The sequence below is a fragment of the Scyliorhinus torazame genome, chromosome 14 (genome assembly GCF_047496885.1).
Source record: "Scyliorhinus torazame isolate Kashiwa2021f chromosome 14, sScyTor2.1, whole genome shotgun sequence".
Classification (NCBI taxonomy): Eukaryota; Metazoa; Chordata; class Chondrichthyes; order Carcharhiniformes; family Scyliorhinidae; genus Scyliorhinus; species Scyliorhinus torazame.
The window spans coordinates 165,816,120-165,833,236 of record NC_092720.1 but is presented as its reverse complement, the minus strand read 5'-3'; the positions used below and the strand labels follow the sequence as shown (position 1 = coordinate 165,833,236).

Below are 17,117 nucleotides of genomic sequence, written 5' to 3'. Positions count from 1 at the left end.
GGGTTACTGTCCGTGTGGAGTTTGCACCACATTCTCCCCTTGTTTGCGTGGGTTTCACCCCCACAACCCAAAGATGTGCAGGTGGATTGGCCATGCTAAATAGTCCCTTAATTGGAAAAAAATGGATTGGGTACTCGAAATTTATAAAAGGAAAACACTGCAATGAAGTTACTGTGAAAATCCCCTCGTCGCCACACTTCGGAGCTTGTTCGGGTACACAGAGGGAGAATTTAGAATGTCCAATTCAACTAACAAACATGTCTTTCAGGGCTTGTGGAAGGAAACCCACGCAGATACAAGGAGAACGTGCAGACTCCGCACAGACAGCGACCCAAACGGGGAATTGAACCCAGTTACCTGCCACTGTGAAGCAACAGTGCTAACCACTGTACTACGAACTGTAGCACGACAGAGAACGAGGGCACTCCTCAAATGAAATTCGCAAAAAATTGTCATCATCCATGTGTTTCCAACGTAAAATTTAGCTTCCATTTGTTTTCAGTAGAAACTTAGTTTCAATAAAAAACTAATAAATGAGTTTTCAGTCAGAGACAATGAGATCAGCGAAGTTCATTAAAAACAGTGCGATGGACACTCCTTGTGCCTGATCAAATTTGGAACTAAAACAGTTAGATAATGATGTTGAATGAAAGCAATATAACTTAAACAGTGTGAAAAAGACAACATGAGGACACAAGGACAAGGTGACGTCTCAGGCTAGAGTAAAGGACCGATGTAATGATACACAGAACATCAGAAATAAATTGCATACACACATTTATTGTGGACTGGCGCCATCTCCTGGCTCAACGGAAGTCGTGCGACAAAGACCTCATTCATGAGCATCTTAAATTTGAAGTGAAATAACATAAAGTAAGAGTTATTACAAAATAGTTTTCAAGCTAAGCACAAAATAAAATGTAATGCTAAAGTCGCCCTAGTCCCAGGCTGTTTTCTCTTTTGAGGGGGAGAGCTGAGTATTAAATCGGGTGATTTAACCTGAGGATCACCACACCTCGTGAAAGGGGCAAGGGTGAGAAGATCTTCCTGAATAACCTCAGACGGTCCACGCTGCTGACCGCGCTCTGAATCGCAAACCAACTCGCCAGCCACCTGAGCTAAACCATTCGCCAAATTACAAAGTAAATGGTGCTCGGTAGTGGCATGTGTGTGTTGGTGTACTGGTGAGTGTATTGGCTTTCTAAACAGTACAGTACGAAGTCTTACAACACCAGGTTAAAGTCCAACAGGTTTGTTTCGATGTCACTAGCTTTCGGAGCGCTGCTCCTTCCTCAGGTGAATGAAGAGGTATGTTCCAGAAACACATATGTTTCTAAACAGTAGACTCAGGTTCGATTCCCGTCCGTCGTTTACAAATTTGTGCACGATATCGTGAGTTTTAAATTGACGAGCGAAATAAAATCTGACGCAGAATTTATGAGAAATTAGGACGGGTAGTTAAATAAGCAACTTTAGCATAATTATTTTTTGAAGGTAAAATTAGATTTTAATGGTCCACTATTTATTAATAAATTTATTATTTTCATGATGTGGGCATCATTGGGCGAGGGCAGCATTTATTGCCCATCATTGGGTTGGGGCAGCATGGTAGCATTGTGGATAGCACAATTGCTTCACAGCTCCAGGGTCTCAGGTTCGATTCCGGCTTGGGTTACTGTCTGTGTGGAGTCTGCACATCCTCCCCGTGTGTGCGTGGGTTTCCTCCGGGTGCTCCGGTTTCCTCCCACAGTCCAAAGATGTGCAGGTGAGGTGGATTGGCCATGATAAATTGCCCTTAGTGTCCAAAATTGCCCTTAGTGTTGGCTGGGGTTACTGGGTTATGGGGATAGGGTGGAGGCGTTGACCTTGGGTAGGGTGCTCTTTCCAAGAGCCGGTGTAGACTCGATGGGCAGAATGGCCTCCTTCTGCACTGTAAATTCTATGATAATCTATGATAATCCCTGGTTGCCCTTGAGACGATGGTGGGGAGATGCAGTCCCTTAGGTGCTGTAAAAGAGGGAATTCCAGGATTTTGCCCCAGTGACAGTGAAGTAACAGCGATATCTTTCCACGTCTGGTGGTGAGTGACTTAAGGGGGAACCTCCAGCTGGCGTGGTTCCCTGGAATATGCCTTTTGAGATGGTAATGGTCATAGAATTCCGACAGTGCAGAAAGAGGCTATTCGACCCCTCGAGTCTGCACCGACCCTCTGAGAGAACACCCTACCTAGGCCCAATCCCCAACACGATCCCCCGAACCCACCGATATTCAGCATATCCGGTCTGAGGGGTAAGGTTGAGAAGGCGGGCGTTCATGATTCAGATATATTCTAACCTTGTGATCCGAACAGGAATCTAATTCACCTAGTTCTCTCTCTGTTAATACTGTCTCTCGGTGAGGAGTACCTCACTGATTGGATGGACAAGTGACCGTTCTTCAGTCCGGCAATGGACAGGCCCAGCTGAATAATAAAGCACTTTCTGATAAGTTTACATTTCAAACTGGAATAGTCTAATCGAAACACAAAAATGTACTTTTAATCTGCTCCACGTACACTTTCACGACTCGCTGAAACAATATAATGTCTATTTCCTAGCGCAATGAAGTCAGGCTGGATACCTGTAACTCAATGATCAGATAATGTCCATCATGAAGCGTGTGTTCCGATGATCGATGGATTCCTCTGTGAAACCGGGAGGGTTTGTTTTTGCAGTCAAATGATTGTTGATTCCAGTCTTTCAGGGTTGGCTGTCACACTGTGTCGAAACTTCTTGGACATGATATTGAAGTGCATCACATCAGTCCATTCACAAAAGTCCCTGAGCTGAAGTGATGGCAATTCATTTGACTGACATAAACTACATTTCCAACATTGAACACACGGCTGAAGTCAAAGAGGAATATATTTCCCAACAGTTCATGGATGCGAAAGGAAGTGAAGGCGGTTTGACAAGCATACTTGTGAGACGAGGTGGCCGAGTGGTTAAGGCGATGGACTGCTAATCCATTGTGCTCTGCACGCGTGGGTTCGAATCCCATCCTCGTCGATCTTTCATGCACCGTTTTCTCAGAAGTGAGTCACTTTTGCCACAAGGTGGATCTGCAATCAGTCCAAGTTGTGACAATCCAGTCCAGGTTGTGAGGCCAGATTGGTTGTGAGGCCAGATTGCATCGAGTTGTGTTGGAAGAGCTGGAATTCAAAGATTGAGTTGAAGGATCGTTAGAGAGGAACTACTTTGTCTGTCGGGGCTTGTAAAATTCAAGCCACATTTCTTTGTTCAGGGGAATGACGAGTTTAAGAAATGACATCAACCTCACAAAAATCTGCTGAAGCTCGGGAATGAAGTGATTCAGAAAATGAATTCATAACTTTAATGGAGCGGCAGTTCACCAGAATGACACAGGTATAGAAAGTTTCAGTTATGAGGACAGCTTAGAATCATAGAATGGTGACAGCGCAGGATAAGGCCATTCAGCCCTCGTGTCCGCGTCAGTCGCTAGTCGATGTCTCGTATTCCCGGATAAAAACAATAAATTATGGAAAATCTCAGCGGCCTTGCCTTTGTACTCGACACTTCTATTTAGAAAGCCAGGTTCCAAATGTCTTTTGTTCTGTTCAATGCGGAGACCAACGAACCAAAAAGAACTAAATTAACCCAATAATCCCAATGAGAAAATCAAGAGACAACATTTTATTTCTTATGATTTTACTTGAACAATCAAACAAAATTCAACATCAATTAAACATGAATGAAGAAGCAAATTGCAGTTGTTATAATCTACAAATTCTGCATTATTTTTTGTTTCTCCTTTAAGGAACGTAGTGTCTGTTCAATAAATTTGGTTCCACATTTGTAGCCCTCAGACTATCAGCTCCCCCTGAGTTCCCAGCTTCCCAGCAGATACTAAACAATATGATGGAGCTTTATTCTGCATTAAGTGAATGATCGCACACTTCTCCACATAGAACTCTCTCTGATCTGATCAACAATATTTACTGTGTCACCCAGCTGTGTCACCAGGAGTTCAACGTCCACCTTTCCAGCACTGTTGCAAAGGAAACAGATGTGATGTTTAAAAACAAAATATTCACACAACGAGTGGTGGATGTGGAATGCATTGCCTGGAAGTGTAGTGGGGGCAGGTTCAACTGAATATTCAAGAGAGCATTAGGGGGTTGTGGGGAAAAGACAGGGGAATGAAATTAAGGCATAATATTTGTTGTGAGACGGTGTAAACATGATTGTGCAAATGTCCTCCTTCTGCACAGTAACAATTCTGTGATTCTGTGATGTGTTCCCCCAATTCCCTGTATAACTCAAGAATAACGTTCTCACTTTTATGTTCAATTCCGCTCGAAATGAAGGATAGAATTCTATTCACCTTAATTACTTATTGTACTGACATACTCAGTTTTTGTGACTCGTGCACTAGAAAATCGATATCCCTCGTAATTCTGCAGTCGTCGGCCATTAAGGTAATGCTCTGTTTATTTGTATTCTATCTGCCATAGCAAAAAACTTTGCAATTAAAACATTGACTTTAAGCTGCCAGGTTTCTGCCACTCACTCAACCTCTCAGCATCTGACTGCAAGCTCCGTATGTTCTCTTCACAACATACTTAATGACCTATCTTTGTGTCATTTGCAGAACATCCCCACACAATGAACTTTGTTGGATATAAAATCCAGAACCCGCTGCAAAGAATTCCATGAGCCTGACACGATCTGAACAGAGAGCCATCTGATTTGGATTCAGACACGCTGCCGCCGCAAGACCACTTCGCAACAGTGAAGCCTTAATGCTCACAGATTTCCTTATTTACACCTTGACTATATTCTGTAAATTGAAGATCAAACGGAGATCATGAAAGGAAACAGTATTTACATCGAATCGAAGAGTAACGGGACGGGGACGTGGGGACGGGGGACGGGGGGGGGGGGGGGGGGAATGATGAGAGAGCAGAAACACAACATTATCCCGTGGGATAAATTTGTTCTCACATTTCCATTACGTTCAGTGAGTGAGAAATACTTCGACATTTGGGTCCAAAATCAATCCTAATCTGACTGAATCCACAAATGATAGAGTTTTATTTCCTTTTGTTTTTAATCAGTGAGGTGCTACAAACTGTGGACCAGAAGTGACCCAGGTACAAGGGAGCAGATCCATCCTTTCTTTTCCTTCCTCCTACATTTTTCTCTCCGTTTCTCTTTTCTCTCCCAAATTTCTAAAATGGCACAAATTCCAATTTGATTTTCTTTTCATGCGGGGTTTTATCAATTCCAAACGATATTGAACATTCCAATCAAATGGATTTGTTATTTCCCATTGTTGCTCCCTGTGTTTTATTGTGTTGTATTCTCTCACTGTCTGGTTAATTATCAATGTATTACTGTCTGTTCTGGTGAAGATCAGCGTGGGCACCTCCCGCCTCGCCGGCTTGAGGCTGCTCCTCTCTAATCATAGAAACAGAGACACTAGGGGCAGGTGGAGGCCATTCGGCTATTCGAGCCTGCTCCGCCATTCATTATGATCATGACTCATCATCCAACTCAATAGCCAGATCCTACCTTCCCCCCATATCTTTTTACCCCTTCGCCCCAAGTGCTATATCTAACTGGCTCATGTCAACATACAAGATTTTGGCTGCAACTACTTCAGATGGGAGCGAATTCCACAGGTTCACCACTCTCTAGATGCAGAAAATGACCCTTAACTTTGTCCAAAACGGTCTCCCAATATCCTAAGGCTGTGACCGCTGGTTCTGACACCCCGTTCCCCCTTCCCCCCTCACCATCAGGAACATTCTTCTTGCATCACCTCTTTTGGAATTTAATAGCTCTCTAGGCGATCCCCCCTCACTAGGTTGATTCGGGAGTTGAGATGATTGGCTTATGAGGAGAGACTGAGCAGACTGGGAGAATATCCATTGGAATTTAGAAGAATGAGGGGGGAATCTTATAGAAACAGGTAAAATTATAAAGGTAATAGATAAGTTAGAAGCAGGGAGGTTGTTTCCACTGGCGGGTGAAACTAGAACTGGGGCATAGCCTCAAAATAAGGGGGAGCAGATTTAAGACAGAGTTGAGGAGGAACGTCTTCACCCAATTCCCTGCCCAATGAAGCAGTTGAGGCTACCTTGTTGAATGTTTTTTTTAAGGCAGATAGATTTTTGAACTGTAAAGGAATTACGGGTGTTGGTGAGCGGGCTGGTAAGTGGAGCTGAGCCCACAAAAAGATCAGCCATGATCTTATGAAAAGTGAAAATGAAATTAAAATCACTTATTGTCACAAGTAGGCTCCAAATGAAGTGACTGTGAAAAACCCCTAGTCGCCACATTCCAGCGCCTGTTCGGGGAGGCTGATACGGAAATCCAACCGTGCTGCTGGCTTGTCTTAGTCCGCTTTAAAAGCCAGCTCTTTAGCTCTGTGCTAAACCAGCCCCTATTGAATGGTGGAGCAGGCTCGATTGCGTACTCCTGCTCCTAGTTCTTATGTTCATTCTTCTGAACGCCAGCGAGTAAATTCCGAACCGACTCAATCTCTCCTCATACGTCAGTCCTGCCATCCCAGGAATCAGTCTGCTGAACCTTTTCTGCACTCGCTCTACAGCAAGAATATTCTTTCTCCGACATGGATACGAAAACTTCACACAATATTTCAGGTGTGGCCTCACCAAGGCCATGTAGAATTGCACCAAGACATTCCTGCTTCTGTACTCGAATCCTCTCACACCCTTTCCATTCTTTATCACCTGCTGCATCTGCATCCTTACCTTCCGCGACTGCTGTGCCAGGACATCCAGGTCACATTGCAGATTCTCCTCCAGATTGTCTCTGTTTCGATGATTAGAGAGGAGCAGCCTCACGCCGCCGAGGCGGGAGGAGCCGCTGATCTTCACCAGAACAGACAGTAAGACATTGATCATTAACCAGACAGTGAGACAATACAGCACAATAAAACACAGGGAGCAACAATGGGAAATAACAAACCCATTCGATTGGAATGTTCAATATCGTTTGGAATTGATAAAACCCCGAATGAAAAGGAAATCAAATTGGAATTTCCGTCATTTTAGACATTTGGGAGATAAAAAAGAAACGGAGAGAACAATATCGGAAGGAGGAAAAAAAAGGATGGATCAGCTCCCTTGTACCGGGGACACTGCTGGTCCACAGTTTGTAGCATCTCACCCATTAAAAAAAGGAAATAAAACTCTATCATTCGTGGATTCAGTCAGATTAGGATTCATTTTGAACCCAAATGCCGGAGTATTTCTCACTCACTGAATGTAATGAAAATGTGAGAATAAATTTATCCCACAGGATAATGTGTTTCTGCTGTCTCTCTGTTTGTACTTCCTGTTACTCTTCCATTCGATTTAAATCCACAGAAAGGAAAGGAAAGGAGGCAGGGAGTAAATATCTAGTTACCTTTCATCATTTCAGTTTGATCTAAAATATCCAAAATATAGTCAACGTGTAAATTAAAAGATCTATGCCGAGAAATATCACACGCTCAGCGGTTGGGCCTGTGGCGCAACGGTAGCGCGTCTGACTCCAGATCAGAAGGTTGCGTGTTCAAATCACGTCAGGCTCACGGCTATATTCCAGGATTTTGCATCTGGACCAAGTTCATTGTGTGGGCATCTTCTCGAAACGATTACGATCAAATGGACAGTACGAAGTCTTACAATACCAGGTTAAAGTCCAACAGGTTTGTTTCGATGTCACTAGCTTTCGGAGCGCATCCTCAAAAGGAGAATGCAAATAATATTTTCCCGAGATTTCAGCTTTGCCCGCTCAGTTTATATTTTTCCACCAGTTTTATATCGGAACAAAATATCAGGAGATTCAATCTCGTCCTTTTCAAGCAGAATGGCAGTGAGTTCAGTCAGAAACAAACACAAACACCAGCAATTTCTTTCTCCAAAGAGAAAGCTTTGACAAAGGGTCATATAGACTCGAAACGATCTTTCTTTTCTCTCCCTCCAGATACTGCCAGACCAGCTGAGATTTTCCAGCATTTTCCCATTGGTTTCAGATTCCAGCATCCGCAGTAATTTGCTTTTATCCAGAAACGTATTTCTGCTGACTGTATCCAGTTATAGGGACCTGCAATAAACAGCAGGAGAGGGAACCGAAGTTCGCAGTCTTCACTTGAACGGTGAATCTGATTTCTGTTTGGGGGTTTCAGAGAGAGCAGAAGTTATTGTGGAAACTGAGGTCACTTTTCCTGTGAATGGAACCGCATAAAGAGCCCTGGCCGGCCTGAGAGTCCCCGAACCCGGGGTCACTGGGAGTCTGGAGACAAGACAGATCCCAGAGAAATGGAAGGAGACTCGAAAGAGGGAGGGAGTGGGGTAGGAAAAGGAATGGAAAGCTGAGGGTGACACAATGGGTGATATTGAGAGAGAGAGGGAGCTGAAGGTCGGGAGGTAGCTGGAAGCAGTGCTCCGGGTAAAACATCTATTTTCTTGTTGTGAATAGTCTGGTTCGATTGTTCAGATCCGCCCGACAGGGCAAGATGGAGTCTCCGTTTCTATTGTGGTTTATTGTTGGATATTCGTGTGTTTCCCTTTTACCCCTCTGTGGGGTATTATGGATGTTATGATACAAACCTTTCCTCTTCTCGAAGTTCAAGGAGTTGGAAACACTGAAACACTCCAGGTTCTAATTTTACTAAATGACGCAATTGTGATAATGAAACATAACACCTTCCAGTGAGTTGAGGTGTGTTATTGGCACCAATAAAACCCACAACACAGCAGATGCTGTCTCTTTCCCTCAGGGAGAATCGATTAGAGTTTCCCTGTTTTGTTACTTTGAGCTTCACAATGTTGCAATGCTGTCTGCTTCATTCCTGGGACAATATTCCGGCTCAGACTGGAAACAAGAGTTTGACACTAATTTGCTGAAAAGAAAATGCCAACGTGCTGCTGGGTAATAGCGACAGGACAGGTTTACATTTGGTGTGAGTGACAATGTAAATAGCAGAGGATGGTTTCGATCCTTCGTCCTCTGAATTTTTGCCATGATGTGGAGATGCCGGCGTTGGACTGGGGTGGGCATAGTAAGAAGTCTTACAACCCAGGTTAAATTCCCACTAGTGTCCAAAAACGTTAGGAGGGGGTTACAGGGTTACGGAGTTGGGTGGAAGTGTGGGCTTAAGTCGGGTGGTTTTTCCAAAGGTCGGTGCAGATTCGATGGGCTAAATGGCCTCCTTCTGCACTGTAAGGTCTGTGTCGTTTTACCGCCTCCCTTCTCTATATCCAAGATGTGGAGATGCCGGCGTTGGACTGGGATGAGCACAGTAAGAAGTCTTACAACACCAGGTTAAAGTCCAACAGGTTTGTTTCAAACACTAGCTTTCGGAGCACTGAGGAAGGAGTGTTTGAAACAAACCTATTGGACTTTAACCTGGTGTTGTAAGACTTCTTACTGTACTCAATATCCAAGGCCACAAACACTCTTTCGAGGTGAAACAATGAAACACAAGTTATTTTTCAGTTGAATCTACTGTATTTGCAGCCACAATTTGGTCTCATCTACTTCAGCATACCAAATCGCAGACTGGGTGACCGCTTTGAGAAATCTTAGTTCAATCCGCAAGGCTGACTCAGAACTTCCTGCCACTTGTCATTTCAAATATCCACTTCGCTCGCACTCTGACCATTCTGCCCTTGGTCTGCTACAGTGTTCCAATGCAGATTAACGTAAACACGAGGAAGATCACATCTTCTTTTTACTCAGCGCGCCATAGAATTCAATAATTCGAGTTCAATAATTTATTGAATCTTATTGTATTCCTTCACTGTGCAGTTGGACGGCGGAGAGGTAGTTGGAGATGTTTCTGGAATGAATTGCAGAGCTAAAGGCTCAGACAGCTGAAAACGTGGTCGCCATTGGTGGAGCAATGAAAAGTGTAAATGAGCAAGAGGACAGAGATGGATTCAGAAAGAGAAAGGGAAATGTCTGGGCATGGAACCGTAACTCCAGTCTGGAAAATGAGAAATCTCACCCTGAACCACTGATGTTCACACAGCCGCTCATACCATGTGTCCAGTCAGAAACCTGTCTGAAGGAACATGCTGTCTGACAGAGCACCTGTGATAATCCTCCACTGTCTGAACTAAAGCTGCAACATGAACTATTCATTACAGCTGTGATAAACATGTTGGTGTTCGCGTTGTGGTGTAGATTCACATCATCCTTGTTTGGAGCTGTCTGTCAGAAACTGTCTGGCAAGATGACTGAATAGATGCCCGCTAAGGTCTATGTCCAGTTTGCAATCTGCCCGAGGTGTGAGCAGACTGACTCTGGTCAGAATCTTTCAAAGATTGTATTTTTGCCCTGAATGTTTTTCTAAGAAGGTGACATCAGGTGGCACAGTGGTTAGCATGGCTGCCTCACAGCGCCAGGGATGTGCCTGTCAGCCTCTGTTACTGTCTATGATTGCTTGAGTGTGCCTGTCAGTCAGTTACTGTCTTTGTTTGTATGATTCTATCTGCGAGGCATTAATTTACCGTTTGATTGGACCTGCAATCCTTTGTTATTGTCTCTGAGTATGTAGTTGAATCTGTCAGTCTCTGTATTCATCAGTGTCTGATACTTTCTGGTGAATGAATGATTGTATCTGTCAGTGTCCGTCACTGTCTGTGAGTGTGTGATTGTATCTGTCAATATATGTTACTGTCTGTGAGAGTGTGATTCCATTTGTCAGCTTCTGTAACTCTCTTTGAGTGGGTGATTGCATCTGTTAGTGTCCGAAAACGATTTGCAAATCTTCATTCATCCAATCCATAATGCACTTATTGAAACCAGACTGTTCTCTAATTGTTACAGTGCCCGAGGAGATCCCCACCCAGACTAATGGATCGGTGGATTCTATGGTCTACTTCATACAACATTAGTTGGTTGTCATTGAAATCCATTCTCACTCCTCTCCTCATCCAGTTTTCACTTAAAAACATTTCTGCTCCTTAAGATAAATGCTTCAAAATTGACCAACTCCATGGGTTAATACAAGAATGTGGATTTAATTATTTTATTTACTACCAACAGCTCTCTGTCCACCCGATCCCGTCCAATCACTGAATCCTCATATTGACCTGCTTCTGCAACGCGGACAATTCATGTGAATTTCTCCCACCCTGTTGCGGTTCAGAGTTGTCGCCAGTAGATGGCAGCACACTCTGGTAGAGCGAAGTTCACAGATCAGAGAGAGACACAAGAAACAAGAATTATGTTGAACTTGGGACCGGCGGGATTTAGAAAAATTAAAATGTTGAGGTGATCTTTTCTTAGTTTCAGTTTGTGAATGTGGGATTCATTCTGAATCTGTCACTCACTGGTAATATGTGAGAGTGTGAGAGACATTCTGAACCTGTCAGTCTTGCTCACCATACGTGAGTGTGGATACGTTGTCAGCGTCGGGATTAATCTATATATAATTTACAGTGCACAAGGAGGCCAATCGAGTCTATCCCTGTAAATCAGCAGCCTCACCTAACATTTGGACACTACAGGGTAATTTAGGATGGCCAATCCACCTAACCACCCGCACATCACCCTGAGGAAACCCACGCAGACACGGGGAGAACGTGCAGACTCCGCACAGGTAGTGATCCAAGCTGGGAATCGAACTTGGGCCTCTGGCGCCGTGAAGTAACAGTGCCAACACTGTGCTACCGTGCTGCTCGATTGACAAAGTAGTTCCCCTCCAACTACCCGACCAATTTAACTCAAATACTCGGAATCATTTCCCATTCCCTCTCTCTGCAAACACCCGGCCATGTTGAGACCAAAGCTGTCATGTGGTCAGGAGACCCCTGATTCTGGTGGCAATAAACTGACGCCATCAAGCTGGGTGACACAGCAAATATTGTTGATAGGATCAGAGAGAGTTCTATGTAGAGAAATGAGCGATCATTCACTTAATGCAAAATAAAGATTCATCATATTGTTTACTATCTGCTGGGAAGCTGGGAACTCAGGCGGAGCTGAGAGTCTGAGGGTTCCAAATACGGAACGAAATTTATTGAACAGACACCACATTCCTTAAAGGCGAGACGAAAAATAATACGCAATGTGTAGTTTGTATCAACTGCAATTTGCTTCTTCATTCATGTTTAATTGAGGTTTAATTTTGTTGATTGTTAAAATAAAATCATAAGAAATAAAATGTCTCTTTCTTTTCTGATTAGGATCATTTGGTTCTTTTTGGTTCGTTGGTCTCCACAGGGAACAGAAAAAAATACATTTGGAACCTGGCTTTATAAATAGAAGTGTCGAGTACAAAGGCAAGGTCGCTATGGAGATGCTTCATAAAAACCTGGAATAAAAATAGAAAATGTTGGGAAAACCTGGCTGGTCTGGCAGCATCTGTGACGATAGAAACAGAGTCCAGTATGATCCTTCTTCCGATTCTCTGTTTCCCTCTCCACAAATCCTGCTAGGCCTGCTGAGATTTTCCAGCATTTTCTGTTTTTCTCACGGGAATATGAGACAACTACTGCCGACTGACACGGACACGTGGGCTGAATGTCCTCATCCTGTGCTGTCACCATTCTATGATTCGAAGCTGTCCTCATAATTTAAACTTTCTATACCTGTATCATTCTGGTGAATCTGCATTGCCGCCGCTACATTAAAGTTATTAATTCATTTTTTGATTCCACTCATTCCGCAGCTTCTGCAGATTTTTGTTGGATTAATGTCAACATTTCTTAAACTCGTCATTCCCCAAGCAAAGCAATATGGCATGACATTGACACTCCCCAATAGACAATGTAGTTCCTCTCTTACTGCCCGATCAATTTAACTCAGTCTTTGAATTCCGGCTGTTCCAACACAACTCGATACAATCTGGCCTCACAACTTGGTCTGGATTGTCACATCAGTGGTTGCAAATCCACCATAACGCAAAAGTGAGAAAACGGTGAACCGACATGGATGGGATCCGAACCCACGCGTGCAAAGCACAATGGATTAGCAATCCATCGCTTTACCCACTCGGAAACCTCATCTGCACTTGCAAAAATTTGTTATATTTCAACTCAACCATTCATGTACCATTACCGAGAGAAGTGGTCACATTTTGAACCTATCAACAGAAATAGACGTGCAGAGGGAGTTTTCTCCCTCAGTCCAACTTCTTCTACTATGTGTGAGTATAAATGAATCACTCTCTATCTGCCATTCTCTGCTACAATATATCTGTGTCATATTCAGACTGTGTTTCGCATTTTCTGCTCCTGTAGGAGGGTTGGGTCACTTTCTGATTGTGTCCGTGGAATTGTGCGTGTCCAAGCGATTTGTTCCGACAGTCGGTGAATTAGATTGGAATTAATGCTGTATTTGTCAGTCTCTGGTATTGTAAGTGAGTTTGTGTATCACCTCATTTTCACTCTTGGAATGGTGGTAGTGTGTCTGTCAGTGCGTTAGTGTGCGTGTTATGAGATTATCGGTCAATACTATTGTAAGTGAGTGTGGAGTTCTTTATTGCGCCTTCTACAAACATTCCACCCCTCCACCACCGACCAACAGTGGCAACCGCGTGTACCATCTACAAGATGCACTGCAGTAAATCACTGAGGTTCGTTAGACACTACCTTCCAAACCCACAGTAAGAAGTCTTACAACACCAGGCTAAAGTCCAACAGGTTTGTTTCAAATCACTAGCTTTCGGAGAACTGCTCCTTCCACAGGTGAATGCCTCAGGTGAATTCCTCATTCACCTGAGGAAGGAGCAGTTCTCCTAAAGCTAGTGGTTTGAAACAAAGCTGTTGGACCTGGTGTTTTAAGGTTTCTTACTGTGCTCACCCCAATCCACCGCCGGCATCTCCACATTATTCCAAAGCCACGACCAGCGAAAGCATCCTGTCTGGCTGCATCACAGCCTGGTGTGGCACCTGTTCGCCCAAGGCCGCAAGAATGGAGAGAGTCATGAATTCCGCCCAGTCCATCATGCGAACCTGCCTCCCACTCATTGACTCTGTCTACACCTCTCGTTGCCTTGGTAAAGCGGGTAGCATAATCAAAGACCCCTCCCACCCGGGTTATTATCTCTACCAACCTCTTCCATCGGGGAGGAGATACAAACGTCTGAGAACAAGCATTAACAGGTTCAAAAATAACCACTTCACCGTTGTTACCAGACTCCTGAATGACCATCTTATGGTCTGAACTGATCACTTCACACATCTTCTCTACTGAATGGTACGACACTCCGGTGCTGCTGTTTATGTATTTATATTGTGTATTTATCGTATGTCCTATGTTTTTTATTGTCTGGAATTATCTATCTTAACTATATGCAGATCAATACTTTTCACTGTACATGTGATAATAAATAAAATAAAATAAAATAACATAAAAAGGTCAGAAGATAACTGGGAACCCCACCACCTGGAGGTTCCCCTCCAAGTCATTCACCACCCTGACTTGGAAATATATCATCGTTTCTTCACTGTCGCTGGGGCAAAATCCTGGATCACCCTCCCTAACAGCACAGTGGGTGTACCTACACCGGAAGGACTGCAGAGGTTCAAGGAGGTAACTAATCAGCCCCGTCTGAAGGGCAACCCTGGATGGACAATAAATGCTGGCCTAACCAGCGACGCTCATCTCCCGAAAATGAATAATGAAAGAATTAAGCCCTTATATTACCTCAGAGACTCTGTGATCCTATTGCCCTAGCGAATTCCTAAGAAACGCTTAAGCTACCTGAGCCGCTGGTGGGCGGGTGGAGGGCCTGGATTGAAGGCAATGCCGCATGACGTGAGAGTGGAAACAGCCAATTTTAACGTATGTGTGTAGGAAAGTGAAGAGTGAACGTGTCTGTGAGAAGATCACATAAAAGCTGTGACTGGAGCTGCGCCCCAGAGGCAAGTTTTGGTTTGTCAGTCAATGAAATCTTGTAACAAAGGCGCAAAATCAGAACAGAAAATGCTGGAAATATTCAGCAGCTCCGAAAGCAGCTGTTGAGAGATATTCCTGTCGCCAGGATGCAGCTCTCCAATTGGACCCTTCATCTTGCCCAGATGTTATTTTCTCAATACCTTCGTGTGAGGAACAAGTAGGGCGGGAAATTTGTCTTTGTTGATTGGAGCAGACAGATCAATACAGCGATGAGAAGCTCCTCAACCCCCTGGCAGCTTGGGGAAGGATGGGACTCAGATACACGACTCTGGCTGGGGTTGAAAAATGGGAAAGCACATCCAGTTTTAAATATAATGACAATAAAGATGGAATTCGAAATGATTTGTGCAGAGAGCTTCGCTTTGCATGTAGTTAGTCAGGATGGCCGAGCTGTCTCAGGCGCTCCGTTCATATCGCAGTTTCCTCTGGGGATTTGGGTTCGACATTGATTTTTCCTCCGCGAGGCACCATCGAAACCTGTGAAATATTTCAACCGGTGGCAGAAGGGGAGCAGATACATGGAAACATATAGGACTGTGTGGAGTTTGTACATTCTCCCCGTGCCTGCGTGGATCTCACCCCATGAAAAAAAAGATGTGCAGGTTGGGTTGATTGTCCTTTTTGAATAAGGGCATCTCATTAGTATTCTCCCAACCCATTGGAACGTTGCCCACATCCAGCAAATTTTGTAATATGGTAAGCATTGTGGCCATTTAAAATAGGCGCCCACAAAGGGTAAAGGGAATTGTGGTCAAGTCAGACAGACAGGGCCCAGCCTCTGTGTATTGAGCAAAGCAAAACAAGACCGAATTGAAACTTGCACCTGTTAAAGGTCAATCACCCATTTCCCCAAGAAAATAGACTCAAATTAAGGAATGGCAACAGTAGCAGACTCCCCGGCGCCACCTCCCCTTATTTGGAAAGGCCTACGCACTTGGAACAATAGCGACTGGGGCCCGCCCAGCCTTCAAGGTACCCGCCCCTAATTGGCTGGTATCGATCAAGTGATCGAGACCTATCGATCCATTGGATCCTGAATTAACCCTGCCAAGATGGCAGGAAAGAGACGAAGTATAAGAAGCGCTGCGCGCTAGGGATCGGTCTCTTTTGGGACCGGCCTGCACCCACTCCAATTGCATCATAACGACCAGTCAAGTTCAAGAACACGTGACAACTCAGGTAAAGGCCTTATCTACCTGCACAGAGCCGATCATCCAGAAGTTAAATAAAGGTCATCTTTGTTGATAGATGTAGTTTAGTGCATAGCCGCATGCATCATTGCACAGAGAGATAAGTCTTGTGTTTAATAATAAACTGTCTTTTGAACTAACATGCTGGTTGTTTTGTCATTTGGTCAATGCAAGAAACGTACTCGCTGCTTGTGGCTTGATAATAAAGTGGCAACACCATGGATCCACTATCTCTGTTGTCACTTTCTTTCAGACCATAGGATGTCGGTCATTAGGCCATATTGACTTGTTTGCCTTCAATTTCAATCATTTGTTTAGTACAACAGGTTAGATGGATTGGCCATGCTAAATTGCCCCTTAGTGTCCAATAGGTTAGGTGGCGTTATTGGGTTATGGGGATAGGGTGGGGGCATAGGGCTTCCTTCAGAGGGTCGGTGCAGACCCGCTGGGCAGAATGGCCTCCTTCTGCACTGTGGGGATTCTATGATTTCTTCTGAATGCAAATATGAAAGCGGCTGCTCCTACCTTTATAGAAGGAAGTTCGGGGGCTCTGGAACAAATTGATCAACCTGTTGCTGATTTCTTTAAACTTTACCTGAACGTCAACTGCACACTTTGAACCCACACATTTGAATACTTCACGGGACACGCTACCCGTTGTAGCACAGAGCCAGATGTGTAGGGCGTGTTCCCCTTTCCCAAGAGGGAATTTCTGAACTTGTCCAACAGGCAGTCCAAAAGTTCAGCAATTTGCACAGTGACTACTGCTGAAAAGTATTTTATTGTCTGTAAATTGTTTGGGGCGTCCTATGGCTGTGGAAAGCACGACAGAAACTGCAGCCGAACTCAGAAAGGACGCAGGCAGGTTGGATGAATGGGAGGACATGTGGCAGATGAGGAATGAAGTGATTTATTCTGTTAAGAAGAAGAGCGGGAAATGGGGGGCCATTTGTGCAAATCAGTGAAGTTCCCCAGAGAAGCGGCTGACTGAAAAATTAATCGG

At 44.1% G+C, this 17,117-nt stretch overlaps 2 non-coding genes across 2 annotated transcripts; both read left to right on the top strand.

Annotated features, from left to right (window-relative positions):
* Positions 1 to 2,965: 2,965 nt before the first annotated feature.
* On the top strand, positions 2,966 to 3,047 carry trnas-gcu (transfer RNA serine (anticodon GCU)). Its single transcript has one exon. It is a non-coding gene; the product is annotated as a tRNA-Ser (tRNA).
* A 4,483-nt stretch (positions 3,048 to 7,530) lies between these two features.
* On the top strand, positions 7,531 to 7,602 carry trnaw-cca (transfer RNA tryptophan (anticodon CCA)). The gene has a single exon. It is a non-coding gene; the product is annotated as a tRNA-Trp (tRNA).
* Positions 7,603 to 17,117: the final 9,515 nt, after the last annotated feature.